Raw genomic sequence first — 21,642 nt, 5'->3', positions numbered from 1 at the left:
TTGTGGCTAAAAAGTGTTGATTCAGGCACCGTTTTGGCACCGGTATCGTTTTAAAAGTATCAATTTAGCACTGGTATCGAAAAACCAAACGATACCCAAACCTAGAGTTTCACTCATTCGGGGCAGCTTAAGAAGCTGAGAAAGAGAGCTCCTATACACACTGGTATTAATCTTCCTTTTTACGTCATATATGATAACCTAAACCATATTTAAATAACAATAGGCACAGCAAGAAAGGGCTTTTTAAAGAAGGAAGGCTTTCCCCTCACATTAAGAAGTTATTTAAGACTTCAAGGTTTGGAGATCTTTTTCGTAATGTTTTTTTATGTGGTTCAAGATATTCATGTTTGTGTTTTTCATGTTCCGATCACAGTGATCTTCGCAAAAACATCTGATTATGCAAAAACAGAAATATAGAGTAATTACTTTGAATATTAATGGGTTACTAAATCCGATTAAAAGAAGCAAACCTGTGGCTAAAATTAAAAGAGAAAACCAACAGATAATCTTCTGGCAAGAGACGCATCTTTCTGGTACAGAACATAGGAAATCAGAAACAATGGGATTTAGTTTTTTTTTTTCCTCAAATAATATTGGTCGTAAACGAGGAGTAATGACATTGATCTCAAATAAAATCAACTTCCAATTAATTTCTAAGATTACTGATAAAGAAAGGCGATATAACCTAATTAAAGAAACTATCGACCAATACAAAGTTACATTAGTTAGTATATATAGACCACCTGAAAAAGACAAAGCATTTTTCAAAAAAATATTAAGTGTTATAGCCAAGGAGACATCAGGTACGTTGATCTGTAAGGGAGACTGGAATGTACAACTTCAGCCTAAATTGGACTCATCTTCTAGTCAAGAAACTAGACAAATAAGATATTTGATGAAATAATTAGGCTCGATAGATGTATGAAGAGACATATACCCTCTTAAAAAAAGAATATACTTTCTTCTCTTCTGCCCACATGTCTCATTCTAGAATTGTTTTTTTTTTTTTTGTTTTTTTATGTTTGGGTCAGATCAACATAAAATAAAAGACTAAAATTGGAACAAGGGACATCTCAGACCATGCAGGAGTATGTTTAAGAGTGTACCTGGACAATAAACCAAGTAAGACATTTTGGCAATTTAAACAATCATTTGAATGATTTAACGTGTGTAGAATATGTTTAAAAAGAACTATTAGAATATTTAAAACATAATAATAATAATGCAGAGGTGTCACCTAGTATCGATGGGACGCAGCTAAAGCTGTTATGCATGGTAAACTTATAATGTGGGGATCAAGAAAAAAATGGAATTGCATAAATAATCTAAATATACAACTTGAAGATTTAGAGACTAAATATGGTAAATATCCAGATATTTTTAATAATATCAAAGAAGTTAAAGTGGAACTCAATAAAATATTTGAGGGCGTGTCGGAATCCATACTTGCTAATTTAAGGATGGGAAAATCCGTTTTTGCGCCATGGCGCATGGTCTAAAAGGGTTGAGTTTATTTTCTTAATGAGTTATAGGTGTGTTTTGAGAATAAACCAATCAGCGACTCATCTCCCATTACCTTTAAGAGCCAGTTGCGTCGCGTCATGAGCGCATTTGCTATTTACATGACGTTAAGTAAGTTCACTTTCGCTTTTGCTCTCGTGGATAGGGAAACCTTTACGCTCAGACATCAATTAGCCTATAAATAATTCATTTTGTTTGTTAAGCGCAAACATTTGTTTTAAAACTATTTCTAAATTCAGTTCTAATTTCCAGCAAACGAATAAATTAACATTGATAATCAAGTGTGTTCAAAAAACTGAGTTATTTCCAAATACACCTGCTGTGCCCCATACGACCTAAAACCTGACAGGTGGACAAATCTAAGCTTGTTTTTAATCAAACAAATATAAATATGGATATAATAAATAATACTGCTAATAATAATAACATTATACAAAAGCAAATTAAATGAACTGAAAAAGCCTCTCGAGATGAAGAAAGGCTGAAGGCAGTGGTTTTTAAAATATATGTAGGCTAGAAATTAATATGTTTTGTAATAATTTAATCATTTATATTTATATCCTATATATATATATCCTTAATATCTTTTTCATATGTAATGATATTTGCGTATTGCTCTGCATCTTGTGTGTAGTGTGTAAGCCAGGCACACTTTGCGCCAAACAATAGACCAACTTTGTTCTGATCTAAAGAACAGACTATTTACAGTTTCTCAAAATAGCAACGCACCAAAACACGCCTGCTTTTTTAGACCAGAATGCCTATAGGCGCACATACGAGCGCAAATGCATTTCCTGTTTAAACAGTTTGGCGCAATGCCTCAAAATGACCCTTGCGCCGAGGTGAAAGTAGCAAATAGCAATTGCTTGGCGTCTTGTGCCACATTACGCCGGGAGTATGATAGGGCCCTATGCATCTATATTAGCTAAACGATTATAGGATATTCTTTCAGACCTAATAGATACTTATCAAACAGGTTTTATAAAACAAAGACAAACATATGATAATATATGGCGAGCCCTTCACGTATTAGATTATATAGCTCAAAACAAGATTAGCACTCTTCTGAGTAGCCTAGACGCAGAAGAAGCTTTCGATGAGTTGGGATTTTTTATATTTAGTTCTGCAACGATTTGGATTTGAGAATGACACTAAACATTTTTTAAATCTTTATATTAAACTCCTACAGCTAGAATTAAAATAACTGTGGATATTTTCAGAACATATTATATTAGAGGATGTCGACAAGGGTGCCCATTAAGTCCTTCCTTATTTGCATTATTTGTTATACCATTGGCACAACTAATCAGAGATTATGCAGAAATAAGGGGAGTGAAAATTAAAGATGTAGAACATAAAATTTGTTTATATGCTGATGATGTGTTTCTGTTTCTTACATACCTAGAATTTAGTTCACCTAAGGTGATGCATTCTCTTGACAAATTTGGATTACATTCAGGATATAGATTAAATTTACTTAAAACACAAACTCTTTAATGCAACTATAACCCAGATGATAAAATACACAAGGATTATGCATTTAAATGGAACATACCTTCTATCAGATATCTTGGGAGTTCAAATCTCTGCAGACCTATCAGATATCTATACAAATAAATGACTTTCCCATTACAGAAACTATAATAAAGCATTTGAACAGATGGCCCTTTCTATCTTTAGATCTATATAATCGAATAGAGATAATAAAGATGAATATATTATCATGCCCACTTTTTCTCTTTAAAGCTTTACCAGTGGAGAAACCAAAAAGCCAATTTGATGAATGGAAAAAACTAGTGTCTCGCTTCATTTGGAACGGAAAACATCATTAGATGTTTATTGTAAGGCAGCACAGCTTAGACACAGTTTGTTGGTGCAATGACAAATACTGTGCAAAGTGGAAAGAATTTAAACAATTACTAATCCACTATCTCCAATAATTATTAGGAGATAGAAACTTCTAACATACAGAATTGCATAAATTGAATTCCCTGACAAAGAGCTCTTTAGAAATTTGGTACAAAGAATTAAAGAATCCTAAATGTGAAAAACAAGCTAAGATATTAAGAGGGGTTGAACATGATATTCAATTTAAACCAGCAAAACTAGATCTAAGATTTAAACAATGGAGTTTGTAGGCCATAACATCATTCTGTCTCAACACTACTGATAATGAGTTAAAAAAAATTTCAACAACTTTCCAATATATATAACTTAGATAAACAAGACTTTTTCCGTTACCTTCAAGTTAGACCAGAGGTGGGACCAAGTCATTGTTTGGCAAGTCACAAGTAAGTCTCAATTCATTGCCCTCAAGTCCCGAGTCAAGTCCCGAGTCAAGACAGGCAAGTCCCGAGTCAAGTCCCGAGTCAAAGGCAACAAGTCTCAAGTCAAGTCCAAAGTCCTGCAGTTTGATTTTCGAGTCTTTTCGAGTCTTTTTAACAGAAAAATAAAATATATACAGATTAGGTATGGTTGTAAGATCTGTATTAATTAAACAAACCTTTTTTTATTAAAGAACATTGCTTAGATATATAAAAATACAAATGCAATTTTCTGAAAAAGTACTGAACAGTGCTGCGTCTCGTCTCCACAGCATAATGCACAAGAACGAGTTCCACCAAAAAAAGACTCCATTTTGCCTCACATCACACAGAAATTGCAGGTCTACTGCTGTCATATTCATTAAGTTTAGTTGTGCTATGTTATGTCTTCGGTGATCAACTTGTGATTAACCAAAATTACATAACCTCAATGTGGTAGCAGTAGACCAACTCCTGTATATGCTGCAAAGTTAAATTGAGTGAAATTGGAATTTTGTCAATTGAATCTCGTGTGTGCTAAAGAGATGGAGTTGCAAATCTGTCTAGCAGCAATGTAAAATGGTAGCACATATTGTTAATGAAGTAGGCTACTTCATACAAACAATAAAGTTGTTTTCTTCACATAACGTTGAAGAGCTTTGCTCTACCTTGTGTGATGCTCGTGCACGGATTTCCTCTGTTTGTGGACAAAACTGATTGCGACTTCTCAAATTTTCTCTCGCTCTCAAATATGCACTGCTCACACACAAATTTTCTTGAGCGCTCTCAGAGATTATATGCAAACTCACATTTTGTGTCGTGTTCCCTCTTCCTTTCATGCTTTTTGATATGATTCATATTGCTGCACTGTTTAATAACAATAACCAAAATACTAAAATAGACTTATATATTAAATGTTTAATCTAATAAACCATAACATTTTTGGTTGTTTTATATGATGAGATATTTTCAGTTTCAAACACTTAAAGACAGAGAATAGACCAGTGGTGCCCCCCTGAAAATTTGCTTAAGGGGGGCCAGAAGAGGCCAGCTACGTCAGTGGCACCAATCAATCCACAATAATTTAGTGGCTGCTATTTATTTATTGAAATATTGCATTGTATTGCATTTATGTAAGTAGATTTAAATAAATAATGTCAACAGCAAAATCATATCGGGTTGGCCACAGGGGTGGCTAGAGTTTACACAGGGGTAACACCCCTTGTAAAGGGGTTTACACCACTATAAGGCACCTCTGGAATAGATGTTGGATGTAAAGAATACATTTTATTTTAAAAGCATTTAAACAAAAACTAATGCAAGCGGAAATGTAACTGTGATAAAAATAAGGAAACACTTGATAAGGTATTATAGCCTACTGTACTATTCACTCTTCAAATAAATCTCACTATCAATTTTATCATGGCAGCTAAAATAAAGTAAACTAGTGTCTGCTGGCTTCCACTTTACTGATGAGATTGTGGAGGACATTTTCCATGTCATCCTCTTCATTTTGAGGAAAGCTGTGCCACAGGGCCCCTGAACACGTATATTGGCATGTACTGTGTTTTGAACAGTAGCCTACTACAGTAAAGAACTTCAATTGATCAGTTGTGGTAATACTATAGTTGCTATGGTAACACAAGTGTAATATAAACAAATTACCCAGTGCTGTATTATTTTACAATATAGGGTATTTTATACTACAAATCACTACACTTTACTGTAGTAAAACTACACTTTGTATTATTTTATCTGTTCACTATTGGTAATACTACTGTATTATGAAGCATTAATTAACAAGTCGTAAATAATACTAGCCTAAAACATAAGTATAATACAAGTATACAACAAGTATAATACTCAAAAACACTAGAATTTATTAAAGAATTTACCTTAACCTTTTAGTTTTTTGTGTATTGTTAATAAATAGTAAAGCAAGAAAGAAACCATATCAACATTCTTGGAATAACCCTTCGCTAAGCCTCGCCCTCCTTAGTTACTGTTGCTACGCCTGTCAAGCTTTCATGCCTGGCACATCTATTACAGTGTGTATGCGCTGGTGTCAGACATTCCCAAGGATTTAATTAGTCATTTTTGGCAAACAGGTGAGATATCTGAGAAAGCCAGACAAAAGAGGACTGCAGTATACATTACAGGGGTATATTCACAACATAATAGCAACTGATTAGAAAATAATTTTATCAAAATTGAAGCAAGATTAGCCTAGCCACCTCATACGCTGAACATTCAACAGCATAGTTCATGCACAGCAGGAGAGGTGAAATTATAAAATAATCTAATAACCTAAGAAACTGATAGATTTGTGCCGAATATTAGCATCATTGACCCATAACAGTGTACAGTACCTATTACTGTCAGCATGTTTGTGTGCTCTTTATCCAGTTTTTATTAAAATTTGCAGTTAAGTGGAAGAAAAAAATTGAAATGCACATTAAAGTATAAATAACAGAAGTGAACAAATAGATTTTTCCTACCAGCAAATATTAGTGTATGTATTTATATGCGTTACAATAGCGAGGGTTTAAACTAAGCAGTGCTCACAGGGTTCAATGCTAAGGATTTTTTCTACTGGCCCGATCGGGCCAGTGGTTCTGATTTTTACTTGCCCAGCCCAAATTTTCACTGGCCCCACCAAAAAAAAAAAAAAGAAGTTAATCGCTATTTGAATGTGCGTGTGTGTGTGTGTGTGTGTGTATACACACACACACACACACACACACACAGTTGATTTCAGAATTATTAGTCCCCCTAAATTATTAGCACCCCTGTTTATTTTTTTCCCCAATTTCTATTTCACAGAGAACAGATTTTCTCAGCACATTTCTAAACATAATAGTTTTAATAACTCATCTCTAATAACTGATTTATTTTATCTTTGTCATGATGACTGTAAATAATATTTTACTAGATATTCTTCAAGACACTTCTATACAGCTTAAAGTGACATTTAAAGGCTTAACTAGGGTAATTAGGTTAACTAGGCAGGTTAGGGTAATTAGGCTAGTTATTGTATAATGATGGTTTGTTCTGTAGACAGTCTGAAAAACAATTAGCTTAAGAGGCTAATAAATTTTACCTTAAAATGGTTAAAAAAATGTTTTTATTCTAGCCAAAATAAAACAAATAAGATTTTGTTCAGAGGAAAAAATATTATCAGACAAAATATCAACATTTCTTTGCTTTGTTAAACATCATTTAGGAAATATTTTAAAAACAAAAAACAAAAAACAAAAGGGGGCTAATAAATCTGTATATATATTTACGGTAATTTTTAAAATGTTTAAGGAAAACTATTCAGTTCATCAAGGCTATATTTATAAATGTAAAAAAGGTGTAATTGTTAAATATTTATTAAAATTTTAAATAACTGCTTTGTTATTGTATTTAGTTTCAAATAAAATAATTACTCCAGACATTATCATTAATTAACATTAACATTATCATTACCATTAATAAATATAATAATAATTAATATTAGTGATTTCTGAAGGATCATGTGACTGGAGTAATGAAGCTGAAATCTCATCTTTAAAATCACTGGAATAAATGAATAAATTAAATGATAAACTACTTTTGAACAGTTATTTTATAGTGCAGCATTTCACAATTTGTATTTATGATTAAATAATTGCAGCCCTGGTGAGCAGAAGAAGCTTGTTTTAACATATTTAATCACACTGACCCCAAACTTTTGTGTATTGTGTATAGAATATTTTATAAGTGAAAATGTGCACTTTAATTTTAACAACCCACAGACATCGTCACCAAATACAAATCGAGGTCAGACTTTCTCATATATACAGAGCCTCATTTCAATTGTCAGGTTTTGTAGAAATCGATCAATTGAATTAATCAATCTATTAAAGAAACGTTGACTATAATTCTGTATTTTAGGCTTAAATTATAGAGAGACATAGCAGATGAACCGAGACTGCATCAGATCAATGTAAATCTTTCTTTCGAGCTGTCAGTGCGGAAATGAACAAAACAACAGGCCTAATACAACATATTATACGATTAAAATATGGAAAAATTAACAGATAGTAATTTCGGTCAATTTTCCTGACGGATAAACCGAGATCAGGCTGGACAAACAGCTCTCGGTAATATTTCAGCATGCTTTCACTTTCGCATTTACCGGTAATAATGACATCTCGCCCTGCTCATCATTCCCTCTTCATATAGCCGTATATATGGCTATTACACGATCATAGTACACTGTGATATAGCCTGGGTCGTTAGTTCGTTGCATTGTTTTGTTTTCTCGCTACAATCGATCTGCTCAATAGGACAGAGACCGCGTCTCATTCAGGCGATCTTGGACTGATTGATTTGGAGCGGAAGCGAGCGCAACTGCTGGATATATGCTAAAAAAACGCGCTAACGGGTGAAACGAGACAGATTCCGAAACAAACGTCTATGTGTGAAAGCACCGTAAGATTGTATTTGCACACAATTGACAGACAGTCGCAGCACGCAGCTCTGGCTCGATCTGGCAGGCAAAAAGGCAGCAGCTGGCCCGATCGAGCCAGTAACATTTTGTACACTGGCCCGAGTGTCTCGCACGCTGGCCCCGGGCCATCGGGCAGTCCTTATTGTCGAGCCCTGGCTCATAATATCGAGTGGAAAAAAAGAAAAAGACCGCTGGGAAGCATAACCTGCTTTGTTTTTTTTTTTTTGTTTTTTTTTTTAAAAGAAACACAGTTTAGATCTGTTTAGGATAAGAGGAGTGTGAGTTATTACCACCTATCATTGAATGTGAATATCGAAAACAAAACCAACTTAGCTTAACTCCTTTACCGCCCCTCACACAGCTTGATCCACGCTGGCATTTCTCCTCTTGGGCTTTGGTTTTGAAAAGGGAAAAAATCCCACCACCCAGTCCAAACTTTTAGGATAGCGGGTGTCAGATTTTCACAATCCAATTGCGCAACGATTTGGCTTGTTTCCCTCGCTCGAAAGCTTGACAGAGCCTCTGCCCGTAGCTACGATTGGTAAGCCGCGATTGGTGGGTGGCGGTTTTTGGGCGTGGCTTAGCGAAGGGTCAGTTTAACAGGAGGATCCCGTGAGAGCAAAAGCACTAAAGGTATGAGACGCCATCGTAAACAAAAGTCAAGCGAACGCAAAGAGACTGAATGCACGAGAGAGAGAGAGAGAGAGAGAGAGAGAGAGAGAGAGGTGTATGTTGTATGTGAGAGAGAGAGAGAGCGAGTATTGGCACGCGAGTATTGGCTCGATCTCAAGTTCAAATTCAAATTCTCTCTGCGTTCGCTTGACTTTTGTCCACTCCGGCGCCTCATAGTAGTCACGTTGGATACTGTCGAATCAAAACAATCTACCGTGCTTTGATTGGACGTCAAGCCGAAAGCGCGCATGCTCACACACACGCGCGCGCATGCTGTCACACACGCACACATAAACGGGGAGAGAGAGAGAGCGGTCCATGTCAACATACTTTTTTATCGTTGGGCTTTTCATGGGAAGCAGCAAGTCTTTACAAGTCAATAGGGGCAAGTCCTAGTCAAAGTCCAAGTCATTTATGTTCAAGTCCAAGTCGAGTTGCAAGTCTTTTTATATTTTGTCAAGTCGAGTCTAAAGTCATCAAATTCATGACTCGAGTCTGACTCGAGTCCAAGTCACATGACTCGAGTCCACACCTCTGAGTTAGACACTACTTCAATAAAAGCATAAGAGATTCTGAAGACATAAAAACAACACTAGTGCAGGTATTTATAGATGCTTACAAAAAGAAGGTTGATAAAAAAACTAGTATCAAGACTTTATTCCTATCTGACATTAACAAAGAAACACTCAATAATGTATACAAAACATAAATGGGAAAGGGTAGCCAAATTAATACTAACAAATGAGGAATGATTGACTCTTTGGGAAACACAAATGATCACAATTAATTCCGATTAATGGAGGGGATTTATTTGGAGAAATGTTATCAGGTTCTTTATATCACCTAAAATAAAATACTTTCAAAGTAGAGATCAAAAAATGGTGAATGCTGGAGAAAATGTAAAATTGTATTGGCAGATCATTTCCACATATTTAGGGACTGTAATATTATACACAAGATTTAAATAAAGAGATAAATGCAATAGTGAGATTGAATCTGGTATGTAATTTTAAAACTATGTACCTGGGAATTTACTTTGCAGAAATACCATAAAATTATGTGTATCTTCTTAACACACTACTAACAACTAGCAAAAAGGCCATTACAAAAAAAATGCTAAAGGAAGATCCTCCATCTGTAGGCGAATGGTATGATATTGTTAAAGAGGTGTATGACATGGAAGTACTGACATTTAACTTGAGACAACAAGCCTATAAACTTTCTGCATACTGGGGTAAATGGTTGAGAAGAAGCTTCTTGCTTTAAGCGGGGAGTCCCCAACAGGTTTCCATCGCCTAAACAACTCAGCTACGACTACATTTACTGCCATGTCCTCATGGCTAGTACACGTGTTGTGCATCCAGATGAAACTTTCGGCAAGCGATTGCTCAACCGCAAAAGCTGTGGCTCCACAAAAAGTGTCTTATAAGGGTCCAAACGGGGACTTGAACTCTGTACCCTTAGATTGAAATTCTGATGCTCTACTGACTGAGCCATCCGGGCTCCATGGCAATGTTTCTATAGTTGGCAAGGTTTAGAGTTGTGGTCGGCGCAGACCTTTACGGTACACAAAAATTTACCGTGACGTGGGGTTTAGGCTTGTGGTTGTTGTAGATGTTGCTAAAACACAACAGGTTACTGTGAGGTTGGGTTAATGGTTGTTGTAGGTGCAGACATCAGTAAAAAAAAATAGTTTTACTCCATGTCATGTAGGAGACATTAAATGGATCAATAGCAACTGCAGAAGGGGTTACTGTTGTTGTGGCAATGAATGGAGACTTAACAATTGAAAAGATTCCTTCCATGCCTTAGAAGCCTGACTTGATCAATGCTTATCTACACAGCGTGCTGGCATCAAAGGTCCTGTTCCTCATATCGAATCCCTGGTCTTCCACACTTTAGGAAACGTAAACATTCAGGACGTGCCATTAGCACAGCCTGCACTAAAAGGAGGCTGGAGATTACAGATGGCAACACAGAGTCCAATGCCAATATCACCTTGAAAAATCTGCTGTGACCCGGATTCAAACTGGAGTTGCTGCGGCCACAACGCAGAGTACTAACCACTATACGATCACGGCAAGCTATGGGACAACCACTGGACCTTCACTCTCTGTCAAATGTCTTTGAAAATGGAGGGCCTCCAGGGCAGTTAGGTACCATGGCTGCCGATTTATTTTTGTGGCTTTTCCCTACCATCACATCCATTTTCACAAGAAACAATGGACTTGTTAACAATCAAGGAAGGTCGCAAATTAAAATACTGCGCACTGCCAGCACGTAGTCAGCAGGACTCGAACCTGCGTGGGGAGACCCCAATGGATTTCGAGTCCATCGCCTTAACCACTCGGCCACAACTACATGTACTGCCATGTCCTCATGGCTAGCACACGTGTGGTGTGGTGCATCCAGATGAAACTTCCGGCAAGCGATTGCTCAACCGCAAAAGCTGTGGCTCCACAAAAAGGGTCTTATATGCCCAAACAGGGACTTGAACCCTGGAACCTCAGATTAAAAGTCTGATGCTCTACCGACTAAGCTATCCAGGCTCCATGGCTAAGCTTTTTAAGTAGTCAAGGTTAAGGGTTGTGGTCGGTGCAGACCTTTAGGGTACACAAAAGTTTACCGTGAGGTGGGGTTTAGGCTTGTGGTTGGTGTAGATGTTGCTAAAACATGACAGGTTACTTTGAGGTTGGGTTTATGGTTGTTGTAGGTGTAGACATCAGTACAACACAATATTTTGGACTCCATGTCATGTAGGAGACATTAAATAGATCAATAGCAACTGCAGAAGGTCTTTCTGTTGTTTTCTATAATTTTTTTTATTCTTTCGGTCTATTTTTTTTCAAGTTAGTAAATTGATTTTCAATAACTCTTGTCAAAGATAGAGAATAAATTGGAAATGCACAGCGATGAAGGAAGGGTGATTAACTTTAAAGAAAATCAATATGCTTTCAAAGATGGTATACTGAAAATGTTTTATTCTTGCTTATCTAAAGACGTGTTTGTTACACCCAAAGCAGAAGAGTACTGGAAAAGATTATATCCCAATATCGAAAAGAAGGAAATATGGCAAAATTTGAGAGCTTGGTGGAAAAGTCCCGTTTTAGAGAATTTTGATTACATTTTAAGACAAAACTGTTCATTAAGCGAAATGAGATTGTGTAAAATAGGTTTGGCAAATCGTCACCTTAGAATTATAAGGTTCTATCTGCGTTCTGAATGACTTTGTGATATTAAGCTTAAAAGTTTTTGCATTCCATATATCAAACAATATGTGTTTAGCATTTCTCTTTCATACATTGATCATTTGCATTTAGAGAACTCTTAGGGTCTCTGTCATGACAAAGTTACTTTGCACTTACAAATTGGAGTAAAAAAACACGGTAAATGCAGATAAAACCTTCTCATTCTGAAGTCATTTTCTACTTGGAATTATGAGGTTCTATCTGCCAGATCATTCATTGAAGCTTTACTTTTTAAGAAATACAATAAAAAATGTATAAGTTGGTGTTGTAACAATATGTTGATACTTGAGAAAGTAAAATTTTGGTATCTATAAAATTTATTTCATGTTTTAGGATGAATATTTTTCTTGTTCAAATTAAGCTTACAAAGCTGGGCTAAATATTTTTTTTTCCCAGTGCAGATGTTAGTTTTATTTAATTAATATGTTAATATTTATGACATTGTATGCTTTACATGAATTATTGAATCATATTTATTTAATTATATGCCCTATGAATTAAATTAAGTATTTGTCCTTCAAGGCTTAATATTAAATTTAAAGACTTTAAAAGAAACAGACGATGACCAGATGAGTTTAATAAACACCGAAAAGTGTTTCACCAACTATATGTAAACAAATAAATATATTTCACATTTAATATAGACATTTTTTAATATTGATATCTTTTTCAACAATATAAAATGTAACATTTCATTTCAATGTCGGTGACGCTATGCCACAGTGGGTAGCACAATCGCCTTACAGCAAGAAAAATGCCGATTCAAGCCTCAGCTGGGTCAGTTGGCATTTCCCATCCTTGTCGCTCATTTGTTCTGGCGTTTGAAAGAGGCCGGTGCTTCTGTGGAAGGTGTTTTACTCGCACGCTCTTATCGTTTTGAAGGATGTTGTTGCAAAATTTTATGTCATCTTTACTGAAAATAGTTGCAAATACATACAGAAATGCCATAGTCCAGCCCCCATCAGTAATGACGAGGTGGCCGAGTCCATTGAATCCCATTCTTGTCGTTCATATCCTCCGTCGTTCATATGGAAAAACTGAAAGTCATCTTACCGAAAAATAGTTGCAGAAACATACATATACAAATACAGTCCAGCCTCCACCAGAGAAGGGGGTAAAGATGTGATGAGGTGGCCGAGTGGTTAAGGTGATGGACTGCTAATCCATTGTGCTCTGCACGCGTGGGTTCGAATTCCATCCTTGTTGCTTGTATTATCCGGCATTTGAGAGAGCCTGGTGCTTCTTTTGAAGTTATTTTACTTGCACCCTCTTAGCGTTTTGAAGGATGTTGTTGCAAAATTTAATGTCATCTTTACTGAAAATAGCTGCAAATACATACAGAAATGCCATAGTCCAGCCCCCATCAGGAAATTGAGTACATACATGACGAGGTAGCTGAATCTATTGAATCCCATTCTTGTCGTTCATATGCTCTGTCGTTCATACGGCAAAACTGAAAGTCATCTTATTGAAAATAGTTGCAGAAACATACATATACAATTATGTGCCACAGTCCAGCATTCATCATACAAGAAAGGAAAGTATGTGACAAGGTGGCCGAGTGGTTAAGGTGATGGACTGCTAATCCATTGTGCTCTGCATGCGTGGGTTTGAATCCCATCCTTGTCGCTTTTGCACTCTGGCATTTGACAGAGCCTGGTGCTTTCTTGTAAGTTTTTTTTACTCGCACCCTCTTAGCGTTTTGAAGGATGTTGTTGCAAACTTTAATTTCACCTTTACTGAAAATAGCTGCAAATACATACATAAATGCCATAGTCCAGGACCTCCGGTTGGGTGAGCGGTAAGATGGCAGCATAGAACGTACTCTCCCGGTCAATGTGTTCAAAAAGCCCTCATACTTTTACCAATTCAAGTGAGCTTTGCACTAGACGACTTCAAAATGAATGGGGCAAAACCTAAAAAGGGGAATTCAAAGCCAAAATTAAGCGAGGACATAGAGGAAAAATTACAATTCTAAAAACAAGCCTTTTATGAAACGGGACCAAAAGCAACAAAAAGGCTAGCATGGAAACTTAAAAAACAACAACAAAAGGTTTCAATTCATAAGATAAAGGACCCCAACTCAGGAAAAATATTGTATAGTCTGGATAAAATTAAAGAGGCATTTGAAACCTATTATAAATCTTTATACTCACAACAGACACAGGTAAATAATACATCAATTAAAGCTTTTTTGGATTCTCTTGATCTTCCCTGTATTGGACGAGAACAAAATAGTCTCCTAACAAAAGAAATTACAGAGGAGGAATTAGATAAAGCTATAAATAATCTTAAAAATAATAAAACACCCGGCAATGATGGTCTACCTTCTGAATGGTTGAAAATATTTAAAAAAGAGATCTCACCTCTTCTTATATCATCATTTAATTGGACACTTAAAGAGGCAGAAATTCCCCCTTCTTGGAGGGAAGCAATTATCTCAGTCATACCTAAAGAGGGGAAGGATAAAACTCTTTGTAGTTCATTTAGACCTGTGTCTGTTTTAAATGTAGACTATACATTATTTGCCTTTATTTTAGCCAAGAGACTTGAAACATTTTTACCTGATTTGATAGACATAGATCCAACAGGGTTTATTAGAGGACGGCAGACTCAAGATAATATAGGAAGGACACTTCATGCAATACGACAAATTAAAAAAGATCGTATTAAAGCAATTTTAGTTAGCCTAGATGCAGAGAAAGCTTTTGACTGTGTAAATTGGGAATATTTATTTAATGTTTGATAGTTCGATTACCAAAAATACAGTTAGAAGCTTTCAATGTAGATATTTAAACCCAGAGGCTTGGATAAAAATAAATGGTTGTCTTTCAAAAAAGATAAAACTAGAAAAAGGAACTAGGCAGGGTTGTCCCCTCTCTCCCCTGATGTTTGCCATGTACATTGAACCTCTAGCCCAGGCAATTAGAGAAGAAAAATCAATTGCAGGGATTAACATTAATAAGGTAGACCATAAAATTGCTCTATATGCGGATGATGTGCTAGTATATCTCCAATCCAGATGAATCACTTTCTAGTCTGCTACTTGTTCTTGAAAGGTTTGGACAACTCTCTGGGTACAAATTAAATATACAAAAAACTCAAATTTTATAATTTGGCTACAACCAAACAATAAACTTTAACATAAATTAAATATTAATTGTAAACTAAACTCCCTTAAATACTTAGGAGTATGGTTAACACAAGATGCAGCTGACCTGTAATGTCACTGACTCGGTCCCAGTCATTCCCCTCGCTGGCCAGCAGAGGTCACCGTCACCGGACTTCAAACCATGACGTCATGCACAAACACTGATTGCCAGACACACCTGCAGCACATCACACTGATGAACCAAACTCACTCATATAAGCAGCTCACACACTCAGTCTTGTGCCAAGATTGGTGGGAGATGAATTTATGAAAAAGCAAACTGGGAAGAATTTATGCCAGTTAGTGAAGAAGGGTTAAAAACACTGGATTAAATGGAGATATCTGACAATGATGAAATAAACAACAGAGTAGTAGCAATAATTATGGAGGCAGCAGAACAATATATTCTAAAGAGTAAGGGGGAAGGGAGAGGAAGATAGTGCCTTGGTGGAATGAGAAATGCAGAGAAGTCATAAAAAGAAAAAGGGATTAAAAAAAATGAGAAATTCACATAACTTTCAAAGTTTAATGGAATATAAAGCTGTTCAAGCAGAAGTTAGAGTATTAAGGAAAACAAAAAAGAATACTGGAAGGAATTTTGTAACAAAATAGGAAGAAGTACACCAGAAGAGGAAATATGTAATATGATTTAAAAAATGAGAGGAATTAGAAAAGATGTGGAAATTCCTGTGCTCAAAGAAGGAAACGTGATGGTGGTGAATGACAGAGAAAAGGCTATGATGCTAAGAGAAGCATTCACCAAAGTAAACTCCTCTAGAAATTTGTGTGAGGATAGAGTAAGGATCAGGGAGGAGGTGTTATAAAGTAAACCTATGATAAAGCAACGGAAAGAAGAAACAGGCAGTGTTTTGGATGTTCCGTTGGAAATGGCAGAACTATAAAGAGTTACAAACAGAGTAAAAGAATTTTCCCCTGGTTTAGATAAAGTAATTTACACTATAATTAAACATTTAAGTGACAAGGCTTTGAATATTATGTTAGATATTTACAACAAGGTATGGAGAGAAGCAATTTTGGGGACTATGGATCCAGTGGTATGTTTGGAGACAGAAATAAGAAAAGCATTAATGAATAAAGAATCAGTGGGAGCAGTATTTTTTGATATTGAAAAGGCCTATGATATGGTATGGCGTGATGGAAAATATGGGTGGAGAAGGGAGATTGTTTAGTTGGCTTAAAACATTTTTGCAAGCGAGATCAATTAAGGTAAAAGTAGGAGAATTTATAACACCAAAACAATTGACAGAGAATGGTACCCCTGAAGGGAGTTCCATAAGCCCGTTGCTTTTCATTATAATGATTAATGATGTATTTGAGAAAGTAGATGGGGGATAAGTAGGTCTTCGTTTGCGGATGATGGAGCTTTGTGGTTTAGGGGATGAGATATAGATTATATTATGAGGAAAATGCAAGAGTCATTAAACAAGGTTGAAGAGTGGTCATTTAAATGGGGTGTCAAGTTTTCAGTGAAAAAACGCAAGTGGTCTTGTTTACAAAAAAAAGTAAAGGAACAAATTTGAAGTTAAAATAATATAATTAACAGCTAGAACGGGTATCAAAAATAAGATTTTTTTAGGTATGTGGCTAGATCATAGACTTGCATGGAATGAACATTAAAGGATGGAAGATAAATGCAAAAAGGTTCTGAACATAATGAGATGTGTAGCTGGGCAGGTCTGGGGGGCAGACAGATTGGCTTTAAAAAGTATATATTTTACACTGATTAGATCAGTGTTGGATTACGGCTGTGTACAGTTGAGCAGCAAAGACTCATCTAGAGAAGTTAGAAAGTCATTAAGGATTTGTTGTGGGGCGATCCGATCATCACCTGTGTCAGCACTTCAAGTTGAAGTAGGAGAAATGCCTCTTAGTTTCAGGAGGAAACAGTTAACGGCAGTTTATTGGGTTAATCTAATGGAGCAGGAGGAGTCTCACCCTACAACTAAGGTATTACAGAAATGCTAGGAGTATGGAAAAAGTGAATGTAACAGTTTTGGGTGGATAGTGGAAGATTTAGTAGAGGAAGTGAACATTTAAAGAGTTAAGTATATCTCCCAGACTACCTGCTGTACCTCTGTGGGTTCTGCCTCAACCAGTAATGGATTTAAAAATGTTAGAAAATAGTCAAAAAGAGGGAATGGGAGAATTGGAGGAAATATACGTGTCCGTGGCGGCCTCGTAAACTTTGACAACTCGCCACAAAACAGGAAGTCATTATAACTCAGGCATGCATTATCCAATCTGCCTCAAAGTTCACACGTTTGATAAGAGTCCTGACCTGAGCACGTTTACATGTTGATGTCCAGATACAGTTATAGCGCCACCTGCTGGTGACAGGAAATGAAATGTTTTACACTGTAGCAAACTCCTCCCACAAATTGTATCGTATCAACACCAAATTTAGGTGGTGTCATGTGAAAGCCCTAGCGATGATATATTGTGAAGATCTAGAGTTTTTGCAGAGGGGCGTGTCCGTGGCGGCATGACAAACCTCAACGTTTCGCCATGGAACAGGAAGTCCTTATAACTCAACCACACAATGTCCAATCAGTCTGAAACTTCACATGGTTGATAAAAGTCATCCCCTGAACACAACCACATAACATTATTGAGTCAGTCATAGCGCCACCTGCTGGCAGAAGGTAGTTTGGCTTATAACTCAGCCAAATAATGTCTGATCTGCCTGAAACTTCACATGGTTGATTAAATTCCTCTCCTGAAGACATCCACATTGCAATATTGAGTCAGTCATAGCGCCACCTGCTGGCAACAGGAAGTTTGGCTTATACCTCAGCAGCACATTGTCTCACTTGTCTAAAAATTTACATGGTTGATTAAAATCCTCTCCTGAAGACATCTACATACCAATATCGAGTCACGGTTATAGCGCCACCTGCTGGCAACAGGAAAATACATATAACTCAGCCAAACAATGTCCGATCTGCCTGAAAATTCACATGGTTGATAAGATTCCTCTACTGAAGGCATCTACATGCCAATCTTGAGGCACAGTCATAGCGCCACCTGCTGACAGGAGGAAGTTTTGCATAAATGTGTAATTTGTCAAGTTTTTTATATATATATATATCGGCTTAAATTAATATTGTTCGCTGTTCTCTGTCCTCCTGAGGCCACCGGGCGGCACACGCCTCAGAAGTGGCGAAAATTTACATTTGTTATGGGTTTCGGAAGTGGGCGTGGCAAAATGACTCGACAGCGCCACCTATTAAAATTAAATGGACGAGCCCCCAATCTACAAATAACGCACATGCACGAAAATTGGCACACACTTCAAACATGCCAAAACATACAAAAAAGTCTCTTGGAGCCATAACTCAAACCCAACAGGAAGTCAGATATTTTTAACTTCCTGCGATGGAAAAGTAGCGTTTTGCCATTTCCAGGCTTTGTATTTTAACGAACTCCTCCTAGGGATTTTATCCGATCAACACCAAATTTAGGTTTTGTCATCTAAAGGCCTTGGCGATGTTAAACTGCGAAGCTTTAGAGTTTTCGCCGATGGGCGTGTCCGTGGCGGCCTCGCAAACTTTGAATTCGCCACAAAACAGAAAGTCGCTATAACTCAGGCATGCATTATCCGATCTGCCTCAAAATTCACACGTTTGATAAGAGTCCTGACCTGAACACGTTTACATGCCGATATCCAGATACAGTTATAGCGCCACCTGCTGGTCACAGGAAATGACATGATTTACACTGTAACAAACTCCTCCCACAAATTTTATCGTATCAGCACCAAAATTGGGTAGTGTCATCTGAAAGCTCTAGCGATGATATATTGTGAAGATCTAGAGTTTTTGCAGAGGGGCATGTCCGTGGCGGCATGACAAACCTCAACGCTTCGCCATGGAACGGGAAGTCCTTATAACTTATCCACACATTGTCCGATCAGCCTGAAACTTTACATGGTTGATAAAAGTCCTCTCCTGAACACATATACATGCCAATATTGAGTCAGTCATAACGCCGCCTAGTGACAGAGATAATTTTGGCTTATAACTCAACCACACAATGTCCGATCTGCCTGAAACTTCACATGGTGGATAAAAGTCCTCTCCTGAACACATCTACATAATAATATTATGTCTGTCATAGTGCCACCTGCTGGCAGAAAGTAGTTTGGCTTATAACTCAGCCATGGAATGTCCGATCAGCCTGGAACTTCACATGGTGGATAATAGTCATCTCCTGAACACATCCACACAACAATATTGAGTCTGTTATAGCACCACCTGCTGGCAAAAGGTAGTTTGGCATATATCTCTGCCACACAATGTCTGATCTTCCTAAAAATTAACATCGTTGATTAAATTCCTCTCTTCAAGACATCTACATGCCCATCTTGAGTCACAGTCATAGCGCCACCTGCTGACAGAAGGATTTTTGGCATAAATCAGTAATGTGGCATTCTTTTTAATTTGTCAGCTTACATTAATGTGACCCACTGTTTTATAGATTTCAAAATTGCATGAGGAAAATAGTTCAATAGTGCCGTTTATACACTTTATTACGTGCCCTTTCAGTCATCTTTCATTCAGTCAACCACACAATGTCCTATCTGCCTCAGAGTTCACGTTTGATAATACTCTTCTCCTAAAAATAATTGTATGCCAAAGTTCAGTTACAGTAACAGCGTCACCTACTGTGAGAAGCAAGTTTGCTACAAATCAGCAACATTGTGGTGTTATTTTATATTTGTCAGACTAATTTATTTTTGCTGGAAGTCAATAAATGAAAGTTGACAATAAATCATTTATGTTCAGTTCACTGTCTGCTCACCATATTGCTTGTTTAGCTAAATTGATGGCAATATTTTTTTCATATTTATAATATGTACAAAACATGTTTGTATGTTATTTTATAACTCTATTTGTGTCACTTCCTTGCCATCTCTGCAAGTGTAATATATCACACATTGAGTGCATGTGCAAAAATTTAAACATAATAATATGTTGTTTTAATTCAAGTTTATGATGGTAAACTTATATATTTAGCATTATTAGCAACAGTAGCAAAAATGATTTTTACATGATGTTGTTGAACAACTTAGTATTAAAAATTGTATTTAAAAATATATATTCAGTGGTGGGCGAGGCAGTGGTGCTGTAGGTAGTGCTGTCGTCTCGCAGCAAGAAGGTTGCTGGGTCGAACTTTGGCTCAGTTGGCGTTTCTGTGTGAAGTTTGCATCTTCTCCCTGTCTTCACTTGGGTTTCCTCCGGGTGCTCCAGTTTCCCTCACCGTCCAAAGACATGTGGTACATGTGAATTGGGTAGGCTAAATTGTCCGTAGTGTATGAGTGTGTGTTTGTGTGGATGTTTCCCAGAGATGGGTTTTTTTTTTTAAAATCGCATTGTAATGTGATCCAAACTATTAAATTTGTAATCCCATTCATTATAAATGTAGTAACAATAATAATATAATGTATGTAGTTGTTACAACAAGCAAGGACACTGCAGGGAATTGAACCCCATCCCAGTAAACCAGGAGTACCATTACCAGTGTCTTTTGCTTTTTTGGTGCAAAATATTGTTCATAAAAATGTTTAGATATAATGCTATATTTAAATATAGATTTTGTCTATACAAAATATATAAAGCAATTTTATATAATATTATATTCAATGGTTGATTATTTTGTATAATGTTATGTCCAAATCTTAGGAAAATAATTGTCTTATTATGTCTGTCAAGTAATTATCTTAAATTTTTTAAGTGCAAAATATCTACTTCATAATAATAATTCATAAATTAATTTCATAACATTTTGTGTCAACTGTCTGTCAAACTAGTGCTCCATATTTTTTTACTCTCTTAAGTGCAAAATAACTTCTAAAAATTATTTTGTATGTAATAGTATATTCAAATCTTAGTTGTTACCTAATTTTACACTGATAATTTTAAAGACAAGGTGCCAAATATAAATATTACACTGGGCTTTTAGTTTCAAATATGTTTCAATGTTGAGTGCTAGTCAGTATTTTTACAGAATAATTTATATATATATATATATATATATATATATATATATATATATATATATATATATATATATATATATATATATATAAATTAATAACACAAATGGTGCAATTTAAAATAAGTACTAATTGAGGCAAGAATGATTAAATGTTGAAATGTAAACATGTTGTTGCAATGCAGGAAAAAAAAATCATAACTGTAAAAGCTAAATTTGCACTTCTAGGATGTAAATTTCTGTTTACTTTCTACG

The 21,642-nt window shown here is 36.2% G+C and overlaps 1 non-coding gene across 1 annotated transcript; it reads right to left on the bottom strand.

Moving 5' to 3' along the window:
- Positions 1-11,252: 11,252 nt before the first annotated feature.
- trnas-cga (transfer RNA serine (anticodon CGA)) lies at positions 11,253-11,334 on the bottom strand. The gene has a single exon. It is a non-coding gene; the product is annotated as a tRNA-Ser (tRNA).
- Between the last annotated feature and the right edge of the window lie 10,308 nt (positions 11,335-21,642).

The sequence above is a fragment of the Danio rerio genome, chromosome 4 (genome assembly GCF_052040795.2).
Source record: "Danio rerio strain M-AB ecotype USA chromosome 4, GRCz13ab, whole genome shotgun sequence".
Taxonomy (NCBI): domain Eukaryota; kingdom Metazoa; phylum Chordata; class Actinopteri; order Cypriniformes; family Danionidae; genus Danio; species Danio rerio.
This window is presented reverse-complemented; position numbering and strand designations above follow the sequence as displayed.